This window comes from Panthera leo, chromosome D3 (assembly GCF_018350215.1).
Source record: "Panthera leo isolate Ple1 chromosome D3, P.leo_Ple1_pat1.1, whole genome shotgun sequence".
Lineage (NCBI taxonomy): Eukaryota > Metazoa > Chordata > Mammalia > Carnivora > Felidae > Panthera > Panthera leo.
Window position 1 is genome coordinate 40,585,510 of NC_056690.1, and position 20,504 is coordinate 40,606,013.

General features: G+C 42.3%; 1 protein-coding gene and 1 long non-coding RNA gene across 2 annotated transcripts in view; one reads left to right on the forward strand and one right to left on the reverse strand.

The window, feature by feature from the left end:
* Window positions 1–20,504, forward strand: part of DLGAP1 (DLG associated protein 1) — an 884,156-nt gene that overhangs the window by 762,874 nt on the left and 100,778 nt on the right. The gene's annotated exons all lie outside the window — the stretch shown is intronic.
* Window positions 2,820–6,990, reverse strand: LOC122204160. Its single transcript, XR_006195524.1, has 3 exons — window positions 6,675–6,990; window positions 4,988–5,898; window positions 2,820–4,844 (listed from the first exon to the last, which is right to left on the reverse strand). It is a non-coding gene; the product is annotated as an uncharacterized LOC122204160 (long non-coding RNA).

The window sequence follows — 20,504 nt, forward strand, 5'->3', positions numbered from 1 at the left end:
GATCTCGCGGTTTGTGAGTTCGAGCCCCGCGTCGGGCTCTGTGCTGACAGCTCGGGGTCTGCAGCCTGCTTCTGATTCTGTGTCTCCCTCTCTCTCTGCCCCTCCCCAGTCCATGTTCGCACTCTGTCTCTGTCAAAAATAAACTTAAAAAACAAAAATGTAAAAAAAAAAAAAACCTTTCTTTTTTTTTAGTTTTTTATTTATTTTGGGGGGGCGGGGGGGACAGAGAGAGAATCCCAAGCCGGCTTGGCACTGGCAGCTCGGACCGTGACATGAAACTCGAATTCACAAACCATGAGATCATGACCTGAGCTGAAACCAAGAGTCAGATGCTTACCCCACCGAGCCACCCAGTGCCCCTAAAATTCTCTTTTTAGGATGTCTGGAAACACCTGGGAATGATCACTTACTCATTAGGTAAATATTCATCGAGTATTTGCTCTATGCCAGGCACTATTCTAGTCAAGAGAGTTACTGGAACAAGCGAGACAAAGCAGGTCCCTGCTCTCTCATTCTGTTTACATCTTTATGAGGAAGACAGATACAAACAAGGAACCGAGTGATGAATCAATGACATGATTCCAAGCAGTTATGGATTTATAACTACTATCTATGAATTTATAACTACTATAAAAATAAATAAATAGGAGAGAGATGGTCTACAGAGTTATTACTGGGTCTGCTCTAAATGCAATAAGCAAGGAAGGGTTGTCTGAGGAAGCGACGTGTGAAGTAATATCTGAGTGACGAGAAAGCACTGGGTGTAGGAAGATCTAGCAGGTCAGGGGCAAGCACTTGAACCAGAGGGAGCATTAGGAGCACTAGCAGGGGCAGAAAGGAATTAGCAGTGCAGGGCACAGGAAGAAGACAAACGTGGCTAAAGCATCTCAGATCAGGGAGAAAGTCAGGTGAGATTAAGTAGAAGAAGTAACAAAATAAGCAGGAATATATGACATAAGGCCTTGTCGGCTGGAGGTAAGAACTGTATTACTATTTCAACAACAATGAGATGTCACTGGAAGATTCTAGTGAGTCCTAGTCATTCATACTTGAGCATGGATTATCTTAACTTGACTCTCTTAAGAATTATTATAGATCGTCTGAAATTAATAATTTGGTGAGAGTGGTAGGAAAGAGGGTGGAATGGCTTTGGAGTTGGAGACTGGTGGCAGGAAACACACCCGGTTGGTGATTTGCCCTGACTTGAAGGAAGGCAATAGACAAGGTCTGCACAAATCACCCACGAGATTAGGAATTTTGCAGTACTAATAATATCGAGTGGAGGGAAGAACAGTTAGCTTTCTTTTCCTTTTTGTCTCTTTTTTTTAAATTTTGTTTTCAAACATTTCTGCAGATGATGAAACATTAAAGGGGAGGGGGTGGGGAGAAGTAAGATCCATTGTGTGTATATATGCATATATGTATGTGTTACGGCTTACCCTAAATTGCAGGCAATGTCAATGTCAGCCAATCACCAGATAATGTCTATCGTGTGTCCTGGGAGTCAACAGTGCTACATGTAGCTTCTCAGCATCAACATCAATCGTTTTTTAAATATTCAAAATGTTTTTAATATAGTAGTTTAAAATAAAATATAGTTTCCCTTTACCCTACAATTCTTGTATAGTATTAATATTAGCTGTCTAATTAGACTTAGCTAATTCTGTATTTTCACTGCAACATCATTACTTTGCAACTACAAAGGCCTATCCTACTATAGGAAAAAGACTGATTTGGAGGTTAAAAAAAAAAACATAAGAGAAGTGTATATGGAGTTGATGAATCACTAATGTTTTTATTAAAATAATGTTCATAATTAGAGCTTTAAAATCAGACTGTTACTAGTTTTTTAGCTTACCTTTTTCCCCTTATTCAATAAATGTACTACTGGGCTCTGGTCCAACAACAACCACAAATCCCATAAGAATCTGTTTAGATTTTCTTGCTTTACCTGTGTAAAGCTGATCAGAGCACCCTGATTAGAGCACACCGTTGTCTTTTTGTTTAAATGGCAGGTGCTGACACCATGGTTATACACAAAAATAAATATGGCTGAAAAACAATCAATATCATGACCTGGTTTCCTATATAAGAATTCGACGGTTTAAAAAAAGACAGGATCGTTGTTTAATAAGCCAGTGACTCATACCTCTTGGCATAAATGGACTGGGCACGTCCATTTAGGTTATGTTCGTAGATGATTGTCAGCGACTGTTATTTCCAAGGTGATCTATGTATAGCATATTTTTACGTGTGACGGTTTTAAGAGGCTTTGAAGTTACTGGAAAAATAATAGCAAATGCTAAGCTTACTTACGTTTGTCTCATTCAGTTAAATTATAACCCCTTTTGTGAATAGCTCGGAAAGCATTCTGAAGATCAGGATTTTTCTTCTCCGGGCCTGAGTGGAAAGAAACATCAGTCATGACAACGTTATGCTAGACCTGATTCATACCAGCTTGCAGGAGCGAATTATTATAATTTGGGACATGATGTGAGCCCATGATTAAGCACGGCCATTATTATAAATTAAGTGATATAAGCTTATAATTAAATAAATTATATTAAAAACAAAGGTAATAAATACTTAAAACTCTTACCTTCCTCATCATTTGACTACGGTCTACTATGCACACTCTACAACTACTAGCGCTCGCATGGTAAAAATACTACATAATGGTATTGCTGCTTGCCCACCCCTTTTCACCTCCACATTTGCTGACATCAGGCTTGTAGCTTGAAATAGGCCAGGGTGGAAGTAATTACGTGGTGTTGAAGTTGAAAGAGTTTTAATGAAAATAACGTCTATGGAGGTGTGAAAAATAGTCGAAGAGTAGACCACACAGGAGGTGTAATGATAATACATTTATTAGGGAAAGAGGGGGTTGGGATGACATTCAATGCATGATTGCAATTGCAATGATTTGCAACTGTGCAAATCACAGTTGACTTGCTGGCTATGAATACAAGAGTTTGACCAAAATCAACAAAAGCATTCCGCGAAAATCAAGTGGCTGTAAGGAATGTGCAGTAAAGAGCACCGTGGATTTTATTATTATTTGTAGGTTGTGTATCACACATCATGTCTATCAGTAAAAACCGTAATAAACATACATACACTTATATGCATACTTTTCGCCCTGGAGAGTCCCTCGTTAAACATTGACCAGACGCTCCTGGTTCTGCGGGAAAGATGAAATTGGATAGGTAACTTAAAAGCAGCTTTTTCAGAAAGTTGTAATGGAGAGCAAGTTTGTCTCTTTGTTAACCTAATCTGTTAAAATCAGTGCGTGTTCACACTCATCCCGATTTGGCTTACCGACTTTGAAAGGGTTTTGTTTCCATTTTTAATTTGAAACTCCTCTGGTTGGAAAGAGAACCAGAATGCCAACCACATGAAACTGTAAATGGACATTTTTGCTCAGCCTCAAGTATCATGGCCATCCCATAGGGTTTGGGGAATATTATTTATTTATAACTATAACCCACCAAAAAACAACGATCGTTTGATCAAATCATTGCACCCAGTCTAGTTGATCTCAGTTGAGTATTTTCATCCTTAAATGCATCAAAAAGGGACATGAGTGTCCAGTCAGGAGTAAGGTCTCCTTGGTTCATGAGCAATCTGACACACTCAGAAGGCCGGTTCACTGACCTGCAGGGAGCTGGAACACTGACCACATCTGAACAGTAAATGGCCTTTGGCCCAACCACCTCAGAGAAGGAAGTTGCCAGATCACACCATGGCTTTTAATCACCTTCTGTGTATCTCAACAGATACCCTGTCCCAACATGTATCAAATGATCTCTATACATAGCATTAAATAGAAAGTACTACACACCGGTGTCCTGCTGGGTGAAGTTTTATCGATTCATTATCCAGCCTGACTTCCATACAGAAATAGTCATTCACACAGACTTGGCCTTTGTTTTGGCCAAAAACACGTCAGATCCCTTCTTTAGTGAAAAACTCCCCCAAACGGTTTCAGCGGAGGAAGTGAAGACACCATCAGGTCTAATCGAGGACTGAAAACGCCCTTGTTTTCAAAGTTGTTACTTGTTCACTTAAACTCTCAACATGCCGGCAAAAACTCTAGGTCTGAAGCATGTGTGTGTGTTGAGAAGACTAGGAGATTTGGGTCCATTATATAACTGCCACTTTTTGTTTTTATTCAAGGTGTCATAAAACTGAGTTCTGCAGTTGAAGGTACGTTTTTTACAACCACAAAATCGATACTGTTTTGCTTCAAGGTTGCCTAGCGTGGCTTTGTAGCTAGAAAGCGTCTGTGGCAGTGGTGTTTGGTGCCATGTTCTAGTTGCCAGCTATCACCATTCCGTCTGTGTTCTCCTCGTTCTGGTCATTTGATGCCGTGAGTCTCTCAGGCCTCCACAAGGGGCATTAACTCTGGCCCCGGAGGGCGGTCTTCTGGAGATGGAACATGTCTGCTTCTACTTCTGATGTGATTGCCTCCGATCCAGGGCTCCCTACAGATCCCCTTGCCCTCCAGCAGCCTTAGTTGAGGCTGAACGTGGAGACTTGCCAGGAAGCTTGCCCGCCATTCTCTCCGCAGGGCCTTGTCTAGAGGGTTTTGGTCCTTTATTTACGTCTACCTTGGTCCCAGGTAGCCAGCATGTTTGCCCAAGAAGGATGGGGGCATGGAGTTGTGAAAGCTCCCTGACGAGAACACTACGTGGTTAAGGCATTTACTGGTCTCAGACGCAGGTTCCTCCTGGGCAGTGTGATCCACCAGCCCGGAAGCACTGCCAGGACCCACTTCCTTCACTGTCATTCGTGCCATCCATATCCGGCAAGTGACAGTCCCCTTCACACGTGCATCTAGGAAGCTAAGAAGAAAAGGAGAAGGGATTTGAGGAAAGACACGGATTGCTGTGGGAGAGGACAGCAGTGTTTTGCTAACCTCCAAGAATGCTAAAAATACCCCATCTGCTGAAATGATTAGTTATTTCTATAAAATTGATCTCCTTACCCTCATAGAAGCGTGCTGTCCGAAAGTGGCGAATGTGTAATTTGCTCTTCTTGTGAGTTTCTGTGTGTGTGTGTGTGTGTGTGTGTGTGTGTGTTCTCATTTATCGGGAGTCTGTCAGCCATGCTTCGAAAGCTCCTTCATCCCCACTTAATCAGGGGAGGCTTCTCGGAAGAGGTGGTGGGCTTTCAGGTGAGTCTTCACATTTAAAGGGAAATGTGGCTTGCTGATCGGGCAATGCATGGAGGTGGGAAGTGGAAGAATGCAAGGGGGAAGGATCGGTGAGACCATCGGCGTGATTCCAGCAAAGGGATTAGATGGGCTGGCGTTTGAAGACTGGGAGATGAGGGAGGGGCTCCAGAATGAACCCACAGGACTGGCAAACCCAAAGTGGGGAACTCTGTGCCTCATGAAGATGCAGTACCATCACATTTTACAGCACAGAGTTGAAAAGGCAATATTTCTGATATTCATGGTGGAAAGCAGGCCACCGCTCTTCCAAAGCGAAACAAGGCCCAGGGGAAAGCAGTCACTGGTGCTTCCAGGTGGAGAAGGAGGAGCAAGACGATGTCACCTTCAGGGCTAGGGAGGGCACAGTTCACATTTCCGGCCTCTATGAGGCCAAGCAGGAGTCAAGTTTCTCCGGTGCGCTAACACGGAGTTTTATTGAGAGGCGATCCAAACCTCTCCCTGCCTAACAAAACACAGGAGACTGGCAACAAAATCAAGCAGGACCCTGGGAACGGCCTTGCTGCGGAAACTCTCTGCGGCTAGTGAGCACCGAGTTTCAGTGAATTATCTGTAGAATTCCAGATAACAGCTGGCCCACCCTGGGCCGTTTTGATGTTTTATCAAGGAATGGCTTTGAAGTCAGAGCTTTGCGTGGCCTGCTTGACTTCAGCACAGTGGGCCACCTGCAACAAAAGGATGGAAAAACAAAATAAATGCTTTAAGAAGCGAGGAAATGACAAGAACGTGAGATAACTTAAAACCTCTTGTTCTGCCGGAACTGTTGTTGTGTTCATCATTTTGTTAGTGACTATTGTCACTACTGGGTAGCATGGCCTCTCTGAACGCCCCAAACAGGTTCACGGTCTCCAGGGCATGATGAGAGAGAGGAAAACTAGGGGCGAGAAGCAGCATGACTGCTTGGGACTTTTTCGGCATCCTTACCACTCAGCCTCCTCTGAGCCCCTGGGGCTCCCGGGAAGTACGCTGGGGCAGCTGTGGGTATCAGAGGTCAAGCCCACCGTGACCCGCTGCTTGAGCAACTATCTCTGGGGCAGCTTCTTGGCTGAGGGCTGTGGAAGCTTGAAGGCTTGGGAGCATGCTCTGTTGTAACCGTGTTAGAACATGTGTGCACAGGGGGCTGTCTGGAGGCCAGTGTGTGTGTGTGTGTGTGTGTGTGTGTGTGTGCGCGTGTGTGTGTGTGTGCGCGCACTCAATGCATGCATTCTTGCTGCATCTGGAATGTGAGGTTTTTGACCAGCATGCTCAGTGGAATGTGTGTGAGACACTCTCTCCGGATTCGAAATCAAACCTCAGATGGTAGTCCTTACGAATGCTTAGCTGATTACTGTACTCGCTCTTTTCCATCTGTGGTATGAACTCAAGGTCGCTTCATATAGTGAATCATGTCAAGGAATATGTAAATCAGCGGAGGGGATCCGCTGCCAGAAATGAAACCTACTTTTTCTTTCAAAATGACTCTGTTTTGGATTATCGTAGAACTCTAACAATAGCATTAATATTTTAGGTAGGTTGTCTTTTCTTTTCTCTTCTTTTCAAGGAAAAACAATTCTCAAAGTGGTCAGAGAAAATCGACAAAGATTCCCCGTGCTACTTCCCACCACGTATTTTTGTCACGCAGTTTTCTTCTTTCCCTTTCTCTGGAACAGAGGTGCCCCCTTCAGCATTTTGCAGCCTCACCTATTTGAACAGGAAAAAACTTTGAAATAGTTGCAAAGTTTTATCGATAACACTGATGAACTCCAGACTCTCATTTTAGACTGATAATCCCAAACTGGGAGAAAATCCGGGTAAGAGAGAAACATCCAGAAGCAAAGTGGGAGAAAGGGGAGATGGGCGGTGGTTGGGTGCCTGGCAAAGGGGGAAAAACTCTTTTGTCCCATGGGAGCAAAACCGTTCTTACCAAGAATTCCATGATAGAATCTTCTAAATATTCCTCTTAAAAGGGATGCTCCCTCTGCAAATTGAGGCAGGGCGAAGGGAGGGAGCAGGGCACATGTTTCCATAAGTGGGGCCAGCACACCAGTCTCATCAAGGAGAAAGGAGAACGCGGGTCACAAAGAGCTGAGTCATGCCTGAGTTAGACCTGCCCTGACTTCTACAAGCAGCAATTTCTTGCAGGGAGGAGGGGTCCAGCCCCAGCCTGAAGCTCCTCATCCAACAGAGGCGGTGTGTTCAGACACGCGGGGAGCATTCAGGCGGGAGGCATCCAGCCTGGAGGGACTGGATGAGACTGCAGAGGCTGATGACAGGCCTTTGTGACTGATAACCAGGCTGTGTTCTGTGATGAGAACTTGCCTCAAAAGCGATTTGTTTATACCGTATGGGTAGGTGACAATCCAAAATACCAAAACGCCATCAACTGCTTTTGAAAGCCCATACGAGGGAATGAAGTTTGGCTTTTTTGGAAAATTCCCATGTCTTTAAAAATGGGACCAGATGAGCCTCTGTGCAAAAATCTACCAGACGAGATGATTATCGAGGCCCTCGCCTGCAGTCGCGTCCTGTGTGGGCATGCTGTGGGGCCTCAGTTAGCTTTAGAGGTGAAACTTGTGTTCACAGTAAAACCTCACAGTCTCCATGAACAGCTTCCATTTCATAAACAAAAGTCCCCCCGGGCATGCGGAGCTTTTGTTTTCCTTTTTTCCTCTTGTCACTTCATTTTATTTAGATATGTTTTAAGGCTCTTACTTCTCCATGGTAATGGCCCATGAGCCACAATCCCCTTCAGAGCAGGGGCTTAGGACTTTTGTCATGTTCAAGGTGGTGCTCTCGATGGCCTCGTAGCCTCTGACCCAGAAAATGGAATGACTCCTCAGGCATAGGGAAAAAATAAGCAAAAGCTTTATTCAATCTTTGTTCCCAGTTTTCACATTCATAATACCTGCAGCTTAATGTCTATATCATAAATCTATAAAAACAAGAGTTGTTCTTCTGATACGAAGCTATGATCCGACTTTACTTACATAAAGTCCTGAAATACTCGATTACTGTGCTTAAGAAAGACTATTTTCCATAATATGACATGCAGTGTGTCTGTCGTAGTCTGTTGGGCTGCTGCAACCAATTATGGTAGATTGGGCGGCTTACACAACAGAGATCTGTTCCTCACCATCGAGGAGGCTGCAAGCCAAGATCAAGTCACCGGCAGTTTCAGTGTCGGGCGCGGCCCCTCTTCTGGATTGCGGACTGCTGGCTTCTCACTGTGTCCTCACAAGGTAGAGGGTGCAAGGGAGCTCTACCCCACTCATGAAGCTTCTGCCTTCATGTCTCATTCACTTCCCCAAAGCCCCACCTCCTTTTTTTTTCCTTTAAAAAATTTTTTTTAATGTTTTGCGAGACAGAGCAAGCCAGTGCATGAGCAGGGCGGGGGGTGGGGGTGGACAGAGAGAGGGGGAGACACAGAAAATCCAAACAGGCTCCGAGCTGCCAGCTCAGAGCCCAACGCAGGGCCCAAACCCACAGATGGCGAGATCATGACCTGAGCCGAAGTCGAACACTTAACCTACTTGAGCCACCCAGGTGCCCCCCAAAAGCCCCACCTCCTAATACCATTACCTTGGGGGTTAAGATTTCAGCATGTGAATGGGGGTAGGGGGAGACACAAATATTCAGTCCATAGCAACCCCAAGTGAATTTAACACTTAAAGAAATATTGCAGTGACTCAGTTGGTTAAGTGTCTGACTTCAGCTCAGGTCATGATCTTACAGTTCTTCATGAGTTGGAGCCCAGCACCCTCTGTCCCCCTCTCTCTCTGCACCTCCCTCTCAAAGTATATTTTTTAAAAATTAAAGAAAAAAAGAGAGAGAGTTATTTCTGCAAAGAAACCCAGTCCTCCCTCTTACAAGGATAACCTGGAAACTGGATCACCCTACTGAGCAAATAAATGTTCTCTTCTCAAATGTATTCTGCAGAGACTTACCAAACTTTGGGCAAATTTTTACTATTCCGTAGCAATGTCTCCGGGCGGGATGAGCATTAAGTTGAGAATTTACCAAATAGCCTCCAAAAACTAGGCTCCTCCTGAAATGGCAAAGCTGACCCAGTGTGACCCAGAAACTGGAAGATGAGTCAAGGTGTGCCTAATTTCCAGTCCTTCTCGGAGTTACCCTTACTTCAGGTAGAGTTAACGTCGAATAACCACTGGCAGAGTTTCAGAACTCTCTCACATTTATCTTTTTTTAAGTGTTTCTTTTTCCTCTTCTTCCCTTCCCCCTCCTTCCTCCTCTACTCCAGCTGCATTTCTATTTCTGCTCTGTAATAGAAAGTGAATGGGGGACAGGAGAACCTTCAGGCAATAGAAAGCTAACCACTCACTGGACGCGTTTGCCTTGTTGCCCCATAAAATGGAGACCTCTATTTCTCAGGGCAAGGATAAAGACTAAACAATATGATATATGTAAAGGACTTAACACCACATATGGAATACAGTAGGTACTCACTAAGCTTTTGTTCTCTTCCTTACTCTTCCTCTTTCTCTACAGCCTTCCTCAGGCTTCCTGCAGTGCCCGTCCACCCCCTCCCCTTCTTCCCAGTGTTGCTAGCAAACAAGTAATTACTTCCACTAGGATTATACTGTAACACGCTGTTGAAAGTTTGATTTGGGGCAAAGCCATAGACAGACAATCAGCATAAACCCTTGCTTTCCCTGAGAGAACTCAGAGAGAAGCTCCTCACATAGGAATAGGGTTCCCGGATGAGCTCACCAGCAGCTGTGACATCTCTGTGGAGGCGGGAACAGATGCCTGAGTGAACAGTGCCAGGAGCCAATCCCAGTTGGGGATGTTCGGGTCAGATGGAACTATCCCCTTACCAGTTCTAGTCTTGGGGGCTGGGAAGACAGGGAAGGTTTTCAGGCTGGTTCGACAAAGTGTTAAAGACTGAGTTCGTCAATATTAATAATATTTTCTTACGAAGTAGTTTATAAATTCACAGTGTTCCCAAGTGTGCTGTTCATCAACACTGATCAAGAACATAGTTTTCAAATAAGGAGACCTAAAGGGATTACAGCCACAGCTATCCAGAGAGCAACCTTCTATAAATCTTTGACTTTCTGTAGCCAAAAACTAATAAAGTCTCTGCTGAACAAGCAGCCTTGAAAACCTACAACAAATTAACATCACCCAGAAGACGGCTTGCATCCAAAGCACCATGCCCTACCCTTCACCACCCTCCCCAGGGTAGGAAACAGAAATTTATCCAATCAAAGACAAGCTGTAAAGGAAAATCTACCGATTTTAGACACCGATTTCCTCTCTTTCTCTTCTTTTTGTTTTTGAAGAGTGTAAGTTTCAAGGTCTATGTGTTTGTTTTTATTCTTTTTAGCAATCTACTGAAAGTTTTCAGTGTAAACAAAGCGCCTCCTTTAAAAGAATAACTAACCCTATTAAGCTTTGTAAGAAGGCAGCTTTTAGGGATGGTGGTCTAATTAGCAGTCTTTAAAGCCTATTCAGTAGTGACCTCAGAGCCAAGTCTACTAGTTCAATCCCAAATTTAGAAAACAGCTTTTACATTTGAAACCTGAAATTGCAGTATGAACATACTGTTAATTTGGGAACATACCATAATTTAGACAACTGCTAAAATCAGTTGATGCTTTGGATTAGAGCTTGACCTCAGAAATCACACCCTCTTGATTTATCCACCACACCCATTAAAATTAACTGTAAACTCAACTTGACGTTGATCCCATGTACATTTGGTATTTATCTAAGATGTTTACATATCTTAAACGCAGCCACAGCTGCATATACAACAGTTCCGTTGAAGTCACAAAGGCTTTAAGTTGAAAGAACATAAATATGACTTTTGTTTGGTTTCACTGACAAAAAAAGCCAAAGCCTTTGTACAATAATATGTCAACGAAATGCAAAAGCAAGTGCCAGTCCCAACACTTTAGGGGTCTGAAATGTTCTGGAAAGATGTACGGATATTCAGGTATTTCCCAGTTTTGTTTTGTTTTTAGAAATTCAAATTCTTGGGGCACATGAGTGGCTCTGTTGGTTAAGCTTCTGCCTTCCGCTCAGGTCATGATCTCACAGTTCATGAGTTTGAGCCCTGCCCTGGGTTCTGTGCTGGCATCTCAGAGCCTGGAGCCTGCTTCGGATTCTGTGTCTCCCTCTCTCTCTGTCCCTCCCTCACTTGTGTTCTGTCTCTCTCTCTCTCTCTCTCTCTCTCTCTCAAAAATAAACATTAAAAAAAAAGATTCAAATTCTTTTCGAGTTTATTTATTAATTTTGAGAGAGACAGAAGGCATGAGCAGGGAAGGGGTAGAGAGAGAAGAGAGAGAGACAGAGGGAGGGAGGGAGGGAGGGAGGGAGAGAGCCAAGCAGTCTCCATGCTGTCAGCACAGAGCCCGACGTGGGGCGTGATGCAGGGCTTGACTCAGGGCTTGATCTCAAGAACCATGAGATCATGACCTGAGCCGAAATCCAGAGTCAGAGGCTTAACTGCCTGAGCCGCCCAGGCACCCCAGGTATTTCCTAGTTTTAAGGAACATGTATGCATAGATGAAAACAGAAAGCTACTGGATACAGCTCGGTGGAGCATAGTGTTTGATGAATATATGCCTGTCAGGAAATAGTTTTAATTTCCTTGCAAGCCTCTGTATCCCATTGTTGATTTTATAGATCGCCTCCTCAAATATAAACTCCTAACAATGAGTTGGGAACATGCTCTGTTGGAAGAAAGTACAGAATAGTAACAAAGACTTTCCTAGTTGCAAACTCGGCAGCTGTGACTTCTTGGCTGTGTTGTAACCAGAAGCAGGTCACTGTCTCTGAACCACACTTGGCCTCATCTGTAAAATGGGGTGAAAGCTCCTTGGCGCTCCAGATGATTAGAGGCTTAAATAAAATGAGATAATGGTGAGTGTTTGGCCTATAGGCACTCAATATATTTTAGGTGTTTATTTATGATGTTTTGTTGTTCTTACTTTTATTACATTGGCTCAAAGCTCCTAGAAGCTGAGGGGCCCCTGGCTGGGTGCGTCCGTGGAGCACCATGCAAGTCTCCATCTCCGGGCTGTGAGTTGGGTATAAAGATAACTTGAAAATAAAAAAATCTTTCAGGGCGCCCGAGTGGCTCAATCCATCAGGCATCGGTCTCTTGACTTCAGCTCAGGTCATGATCTTGTGGTTCGTGGGACTGAGCCCCACGTCAGGCTCTGTACCGACAACACAGAGCCTGTTTGGGGTTCTCTCCCTCCCCCTCTCTCCCTCTCTCTCTCTCTGCCCCTCCACTGCTCACAATCTCACTGTCTCTAAATAAACTTACAAAAGAAAAGGAAAAAAATCTTTAAAATTAAGAAAATAAACTAACTTCTAGAAGCTGAATTGCCAGGTCAAAGAGCAAAATGCATATATATCTGTGCTAGATATTGCCATAGGCCCCTCCACGGGGACAGTGCCTTCTCCACTTGACCAGCAATATATAAAAATATATAAAATGCCTATCTCCTGGGTGTGCTTTTTACATCCTGGACAAATAACTTGACTATTGATAAGACAGGAAGGCAAGTCATAATACAAAGAGCTAACATTTGTTGAGCACTTTATAATCTGTTCATAATCCTAGCAAGCAAAGAGAACACATACATGACGTCATTAAAACTTCACAGTAACTCGGTAGCTCCTTTTATGATCATCTGCGTTTTTTTTTCCAAAAAAATTTTTTAATGTTTTTTTTTTATTTTTGAGAGAGAGAGAGAGACAGAGTGCAAGCAGGGGAGGGGCGGAAAGAAAGGGAGACCCAGAATCAGGAGCAGACTCCAGGCTCTGAGCTGTCAGCACAGAACCCACTTGAACCCATGAACAGCGAGATCATGACCTGAATGAAATCGGACGCTTAACCAACTGAGCCGCCCAGGCACCTCTCGTCTGGTTTTATAAAGGAAGGAACCGAGGCATGGAGAAATTACTAACTCAAAGTCATAGAATTTCAAACCCAGGACTGAGAAATAATCGAAGCCTTGAAGTCGTCTGCCACATCACCCTCCTTTTCTGTATGTCTGCATCTCCAGATAGGCTAACAGTGGTTTTATTTCAGTTTGTTATAAACTGTGCAAGGGATATGGCACACAGTGAAATCTCCTGCTTCCAGGCACAATCTCACCAGATTCGATGAGAGAGGAGCCGGTGACTTTTTGTAAAGAATTACAGTGGAGCACAACTAAGTGAACATAATCCGGAGTGTGTGTCTACCAGTGACAGGCACTGGTTTGGCTGGTCCTATTTAAGAAGGGGATCTAGATGTTCATGGAGACTGTTCCCTGAAGACACTGAACAGAAGGAGCACCATGCCCTAAAGGCGAGGTTTTGAGTTTCATCTCGGTACTTACCCTCTTGCCTTAGGAGGTAAATCACTTCCTTTGTGCTCAGATGTCCTCATCCTGCACCCATAATCAGGCAGTTGAGAAATTTCACAGGCCCAGGATTCAGCCACCTTGTATATTTCAAACATTTTACAATGATCCTCATTCCCATTAATGAGTTTGCTGTAAACATTTTGAAAGAATTTTTATCTGTAATTAAAATTACAGGGCCCCTGAGTGGCTCAGTTGGTTAAGCATCGGACTCTTGATTTCAGGTCATGATCTCACGGTTCGTGAGTTCAAGCCCCATGTCGGGCTCTGCGTTGACAGCATGGAGCCTGCTTTGGCTTCTGTCTCCCTCTCTCTCTGCCACTCACCTTCTTGTGCTCTCTCTCTCAAAAATAAACATTAAAGAAATTTTTTAGATAAATAAAATAAAATAAAATAAAATAAAATAAAATAAAATTACATATGTAAAACTCATTTCATTTATGATTAGCTATCATTCCTTGGTAATCATACATACTTTGGAATTCGTCACAAAATGAAAAATACCCAATCTACAAAGTGTTTTCAAATGTAATGGAATTTTGTTAACAGTATGTTGAACAATTAGTGATGTTAACATAATGGTAGTTTAGAACGGCGTTTCATTAATTTTTTGTTAATTTTGATTTTGCAGTTTTTATTCATGGTTTGGTGCCAGTAACTCTTTTTCCAAGACTCAAATATTTTCTATCCTCTTGATGAAAGTCTCGTAAACCAAGGCCTGGCACCCGTGGTGCATAGCACACAATAATAATACCTATTCTATGTCCTTATGGGATTGCTATGGGGTTAAGTGCTATAAGGGGCTGAAAGCACTTTTCATCTCTAGAGTGAAGTGTAAATATTTGCTATCATGAATTTGTTGCTATGTGTAGAAAAAACAACTTACTATTGATATTGTAGAGGACCAGTATATAAAGTATACCCTTGAACAATGTGGGGTTTGGGGGCACCAACCTCCCACATAGTCAAAAAGCTGCATATAACTTTTGACTCCCCCCAAACTTAACTACTCATAGCTCCTGTTGCCTGGAAGTGTTACCAATAACATAAGCAGATAATTAACACAAATTTTGTATGTTATATATATTATATACTATATTCTTACAATAAAGTAAGTGAGAGAAGAGAAAATGTTATTTAAAAAACCATAAAGAAGAGAAAATACATTTCCAGTACTGCACTGTATTTATCCAAAATAAATCCACATGTATGTGGGCCTGCACACAGGCCCTTGTCGTTCAAGGGTCACCTGTATATAATATACCGGTGTGTGTGTGTGTGTGTGTGTGTGTGTGTGTATCCCGGTGTGTGTGTTTGTACATGTACATGTATGTGTATGTGTGTGCGTGTGTATATATATATATATATACACGCACACACATACACATACATACATACATATACATATATATAGACAGAGAGAGTATACCTGTGTGTGTGTATGTATATATGTGTGTATATACACACATACAATATACCGGTGTATGTATATGTGTGTGTATATATATATATATATGATATATATATGTATATCACATATATATATATATATATATATACTGTACATTATCTCTACATATCACATATATATATATACTGTACATTATCTTATTTTTGTAAAACTGCCCTTAGAATCTTTAGTAATATACATTAATAACTATTTACTAATATATGATATATCTCATTTATAATTGATATCTATGTATAATAATATCTATCTATCTATCTATCTATATGTGCACAGAGTAGTATTTTTTTTAACTTGTTTGAGAGCGAGACAGAAAGAGCTCGTGCATCAGTGCAGAGCCAGGTGCGGGGCTGGAACCCGTGAACCGTGAGATCATGACCTGAGCTGAAGTCAGACGCTTAACCGACTGAGCCACCCAGACGCCCCTGCATGGGGTAGTATTATATAGAAATGCGTTGTCTTACTTTTATAGAACACCTGTGTAATTGTGTTGGCTGTGCTTCATGAAGGGTATGCTTTTAGTGTAGGGTAGTTGTTGAGAGTTCAGTTCTGCAGTCTGACTGCCGGGGTTTCAACTCTGGCTCTCCTATTTACTAGCTGTGTGACTGTGGGCAAGTTAACTAACTTCTCTGGGCTTCTCTTTCCTCACAGTTGAAATGACAATAGTTAATGTATGGCACATTGCATGCACTCAATAAATGATGATCATACTAGTAACAGTAACAGTAGACCTACTAGGAAAAAGGAGGCTGAGGGTGATTCCGGACATAAGGGTTTACTGCAAAGCAAAGGAAGCTGTGAGGGTGTTCCGCTTCCAGGGGTGGTCATGACTTGGCTCTCAGCTGGGAAAGGTCTTTTTATGTGCACATCAGTGTTGGAAGGACGCAGGCATGGGCGCCGCTCAGCTTCGTCGGGTGGGGAACATGACTGGGTCTGACTACCCAGCCTCCCCACGTGCGAGGTTCTCCTCAGTTTGGGAGCTTTGTCAATTTCCACTACTTGTTCAGCCAAGGGTTCATTTCAGACCCCAGCTAAGGGGCGCTGCTGTTTCTTGCCATGGCAGGTTCTAACTTTTCTGGTTACTTTGAAGGGCTTTTGAAGATCGTATCCTAGTATTGCACATTAGAAAGAAATCTGGTTTTGATCACGGGAGTGGGCCATTTTGCACTGGTTGGCCCAGAAATCAAGGATTTGGGTGGGAGGCTTGGAGGAAGAACCCCTTGGCTTTAAGAACAGGGCAGCATGGCTCTCAGCCCAGAGCAGGCCTTACACGGGACTTTTATGACAAGTTAGTCCATTTCTTTCTCTGTGCCTATTTTTGTCAACAAATATTTATTAAGCATCTATTGTACACACAACACTAGTATCCTAAGAGCTATAAGGGATACAAAAAAAGAAGAACCATCATATATTCTATCTCATTAGGCTAATGCATTTAAAAGGCAACTCTTGGGGCACCTGGGTGGTTCAGTTGGTTAAACATCTAATTCTTGTTTCAGCTCAGATCATGATCTCACAGTTCATGGGGTTGAGCCCCGTGTAAGTCTCTGTGCTGACAGTGTGGAACTTGCTTGGGATTCTCTCTCTCCCTCTCTCTCTGTCCCTCCCCTTCTTATGCTCTCTCTCTTCCTCAAAGTGAATAAATAAACTTTAAAAATAATAAAATAAAAGGCAACTCTTAGGGTGCCTGGGTGGCTCAGTCAGTTAAGCATCTAGCTCTTGATCTCAGCTCAGGTCTTGATCTCAGGGTCGGGTGCTCAAGCCCCGCATTAGGCTCCACGCTGAGTAGGAAGCCTACTTAAAAAATAAAATACATAAAATAAAAGGCAATTCTACGTATAGTGCCAGTGCAATTATGTCAAATGATATATTTCTTATCTTCATCAAACTGATGCTTCATCATCACATTCATCGAGCACATTCAAGCACATTCGTGCTTTTTTGTAGGGGCCCCTCTGCACACAGAGCACCCAGGCCATGGGCCACAGCTTTGGAAACTTCTCTATTTGAAACCAATGGCAGTAGAAAGCTATACTAGGGAACCAAAATTCAGTGCAGCATCAGTGTTTAAGTTCCTGTGGGGTTATTACTGAATCTGGAGATAAAATAGATCAAATGAATGACACATTATACAACCACTGCTGCCTAGCTAATAACCACTTTGATACCCTACGCTGATGTGGCAATTTCAGCATCTTGGCAAACTTTATGCTCCAAGGAGACTCATTTAGAACTGTTCTCTTGATCATACAGGAATCAAACAATGACAGAATCAAGTACTGATGGAATAGAATGTCTTCCTGATGTTAAAAACAGCAAATACACAATGCCTGAAGGGCTGGATATGATTCTTTCAGTTCTCCCACTCCTAACCATGTGACATTAATAGAAGAGCCACTATGATCTTTATAAAGTACAAAATTAGTTCATTAGCAAGATGATATGCAGAGCAGTGAAACGCACATCAACGTGACTGAGAGAAGAAAGCGGAAGAAAAAAACAAAAGCAGGCTAGAAGAAAAACAAACAAAATGGATAGTGAGACACCAGTTGGTTTGTGAATTGAAAATATCTCAAGTGCCAGCACAACAGAAGGGTCGCGTGGGTCCGTCTTTTTAACAATTGCGGTTGATCTTTACCACAATTCTCCTATATTAATATATTTTTTAAAGTACTAGAAAAACATTTTTAAAAGAGTAATCAAAATCATAGATATGAGAAAGTGGTTCCAGAAGAAGTGTGGCTACCTCTACCCAATAAGCGACCCAACACCCTGCCTTCTATAAGGCAGACAAGAAGAAAGACTCTGGATGGAGAATTGTCTAGAATCTGCAGCTTGTCTATTTTCTATTACTGGAGTAGGGGGCTTAGAATTAGGAAGAAGTAAAATTCCTTAATTAGCCTTTGCCTCTTTCTTGCTTTATGACTACCCCTATAAATATCCATAAACATACACATACAAAATTATAAAACAATAATAATAAAGACAGGGTATCCCAGTTGCCCATTAGGTAATCAGGCTCATCTGGGGTCCATTTTGTGGTAGTCCTGTTTTGTTCTTACGGGAAGATTACTCACTTTAGAAAGACGTATGAACTTGGGGCACCTGGGTAGCTCAGTAGGATAAGCATCCAACTTCAACTCAGGTCATGATCTCATCGTTCATGGGTTTGAGCCCGTGTCAGGCTCTGTGCTGACCGCTCAGAGCCTGGAGCCTGCTTCCGATTCTGTGTCTCCCTCTCTCTCTGCCCCTACCACACTTACACTCTGTCTCTCTCTCTCTCTGAAAAATGAATAAACATTAAAAAAAATTTTAAGAAAGACATATGAACTGGATTCGGATATGCAACATGTAAGTGAAAAAAAAAAAACAACTGTATTGAGCCAGGCACTATGGAGGTTCAAGATTCAGAGATGGTCAAGATATGAAGTCTGCGCTCCTGGGGAGACAGGAATCTATAATTACAGTGTAGTGATGAAAGATACGAGAAGCACCTTCTAAAGGTTAAGAGAGGACAGGGACAGAGTAGATTAATTCAGGAAGGCTTTATAGGAGGGATGATAACAGATATGAAATTTAAAAGATGAGTATGAGTTTGCCAGATAAAGAAAGGGCAAAACTTACAGGCACAGGGAACAGTATGTGTCAAGCTGCAAGCAGGAAAATAAATAAGAGAAAGGAGCAAAAGTTGTAAAGGGAGAGAACAGGAAGAAGCAAAAGAGAATGGATTAAGTTATAAAAATCCCAACACAGAGTCTGGACGTCATCCTTAGGAAGTGAGGAGCCATTAAAGATCTTTAAGCTAGTGAACCCAATGATCAAGTTTGTCTCTTTAAAAGACAATTCAGGCTGGCGCCTGGACGGTTCAGTCAGCTTCAGCTCAGGTCTTGATCTCATGGTTCATGAGTTCAAGCCCCATGTCAGGCTCTGTGTTCACGGTTCATGAGTTCTAGCCCTAGGTCAAGCTTTGCGCTGACAGCGTGGAGCCTGCTTTGGATCCTCTGTCTCCCTGTATCTCTCTCAGAAATAAATAAACATTGAAAAAAAAATTTAATAAATAAATAATAAATCAGGGGCACCCGGGTGGCTCAGTTGATTGAGTGACCAACTTCGACCCCGCATCGGGCTCGCTGCAGTCAGCACAAAACCCGCTTTGGATTCTCTGTCCCCCTCTTGCTCTCTGCCCCTCCCCCTCTCATGCTATCTCCGTCTCTCCCTCAAAAAATAAATAAAACATTAAAAAAAGAAAGAGATAATTCAAAAGACAGAAGCAGAGAATCCCGTGATTATTATGGAAGACCCTGTCAAGACCAAGGCAATCCATTCCATGAAGGAGATTGGATTCATGAAACTGACAACGGTTTAAACATAGATATGAGGGAGGGGAATGTGGGGTTACAAATTGGATATTACCAATTTCTTTATTTTTGAAGGTTAGAACTAAATGTAAGGTGGTTTGATTCAACAAGAGTTAAGTTGAACATAAGAAAGTTGTCAGCAAATAACCAATTGCAAAATGGAGATGGTGGCCTGTTGGAGGGAATCCCCATTAAGGTACATCCCAGGAAGGTTCTGGCATCCCCAGGAGGTTATCCTCTGCCAATCATCTACCCTCTGCACAGGAGAGGCCACACTCGCTGCTCCTGTGTGAACGAATGAATTGGCTGCATCAGTGATAGAAGTCTGAAAACTTCCAAGAAAGTGGAGTCCCTTTCATTGACAAAAGTGAGACAACGGGGTGCCTGGCTGATTCAGTCAGTAAAGTATACAACTTTTAATCTCAGGCTCATGAGTTCAAGCCCCACACTGGGCATACAGATTACTTAATAAAAAAATTTTTTTTAATTAAAAAAAAAAAAACGGGATAGGTAACCAGACTCTTGACTAGTTTGTCTATGAAACTTTCTCTGATCAACAGGCTAGAATGGTTGGCTTCCTATTATAGTCATTTCTGTGATTATTATACCCATTTCTCTGCTTCATTCCAAACCCCACTCTAACAGAAGCTAGGAAAAGGTCTCTTTTCTAATGTTACCCAGAATGTCTCATATCAGAAATAAAATTAGAAAATCTACTCTGCTTAAAAAAAAAAAAAAAAGGATATAATTAAGCTGAAATAGCAGGTGAGAAATTTAATATCTGGTAAATATTAGAATTATTTTATTCACCGCTGATAAAATCCATCTGTGCAAATATAGGACAGATAGAGTCCCTTAGTTCTTTGAGACAAAGATCATTATGTAAGAACATAGTAGCTTTCTAATTACCTCATTTCATGTAGTTGGCTCTAACAGCATAATTTGAGTTAACAATCCATGAAACATTTTGTATAAAAACCATTATGTATGACTTAGCAGGTCATGAAATAAGAGAATTCATATAGAAATACAAGCAATATTCTCAATATAATTTCCGTATGTCTGAATTTTATTCACATAAT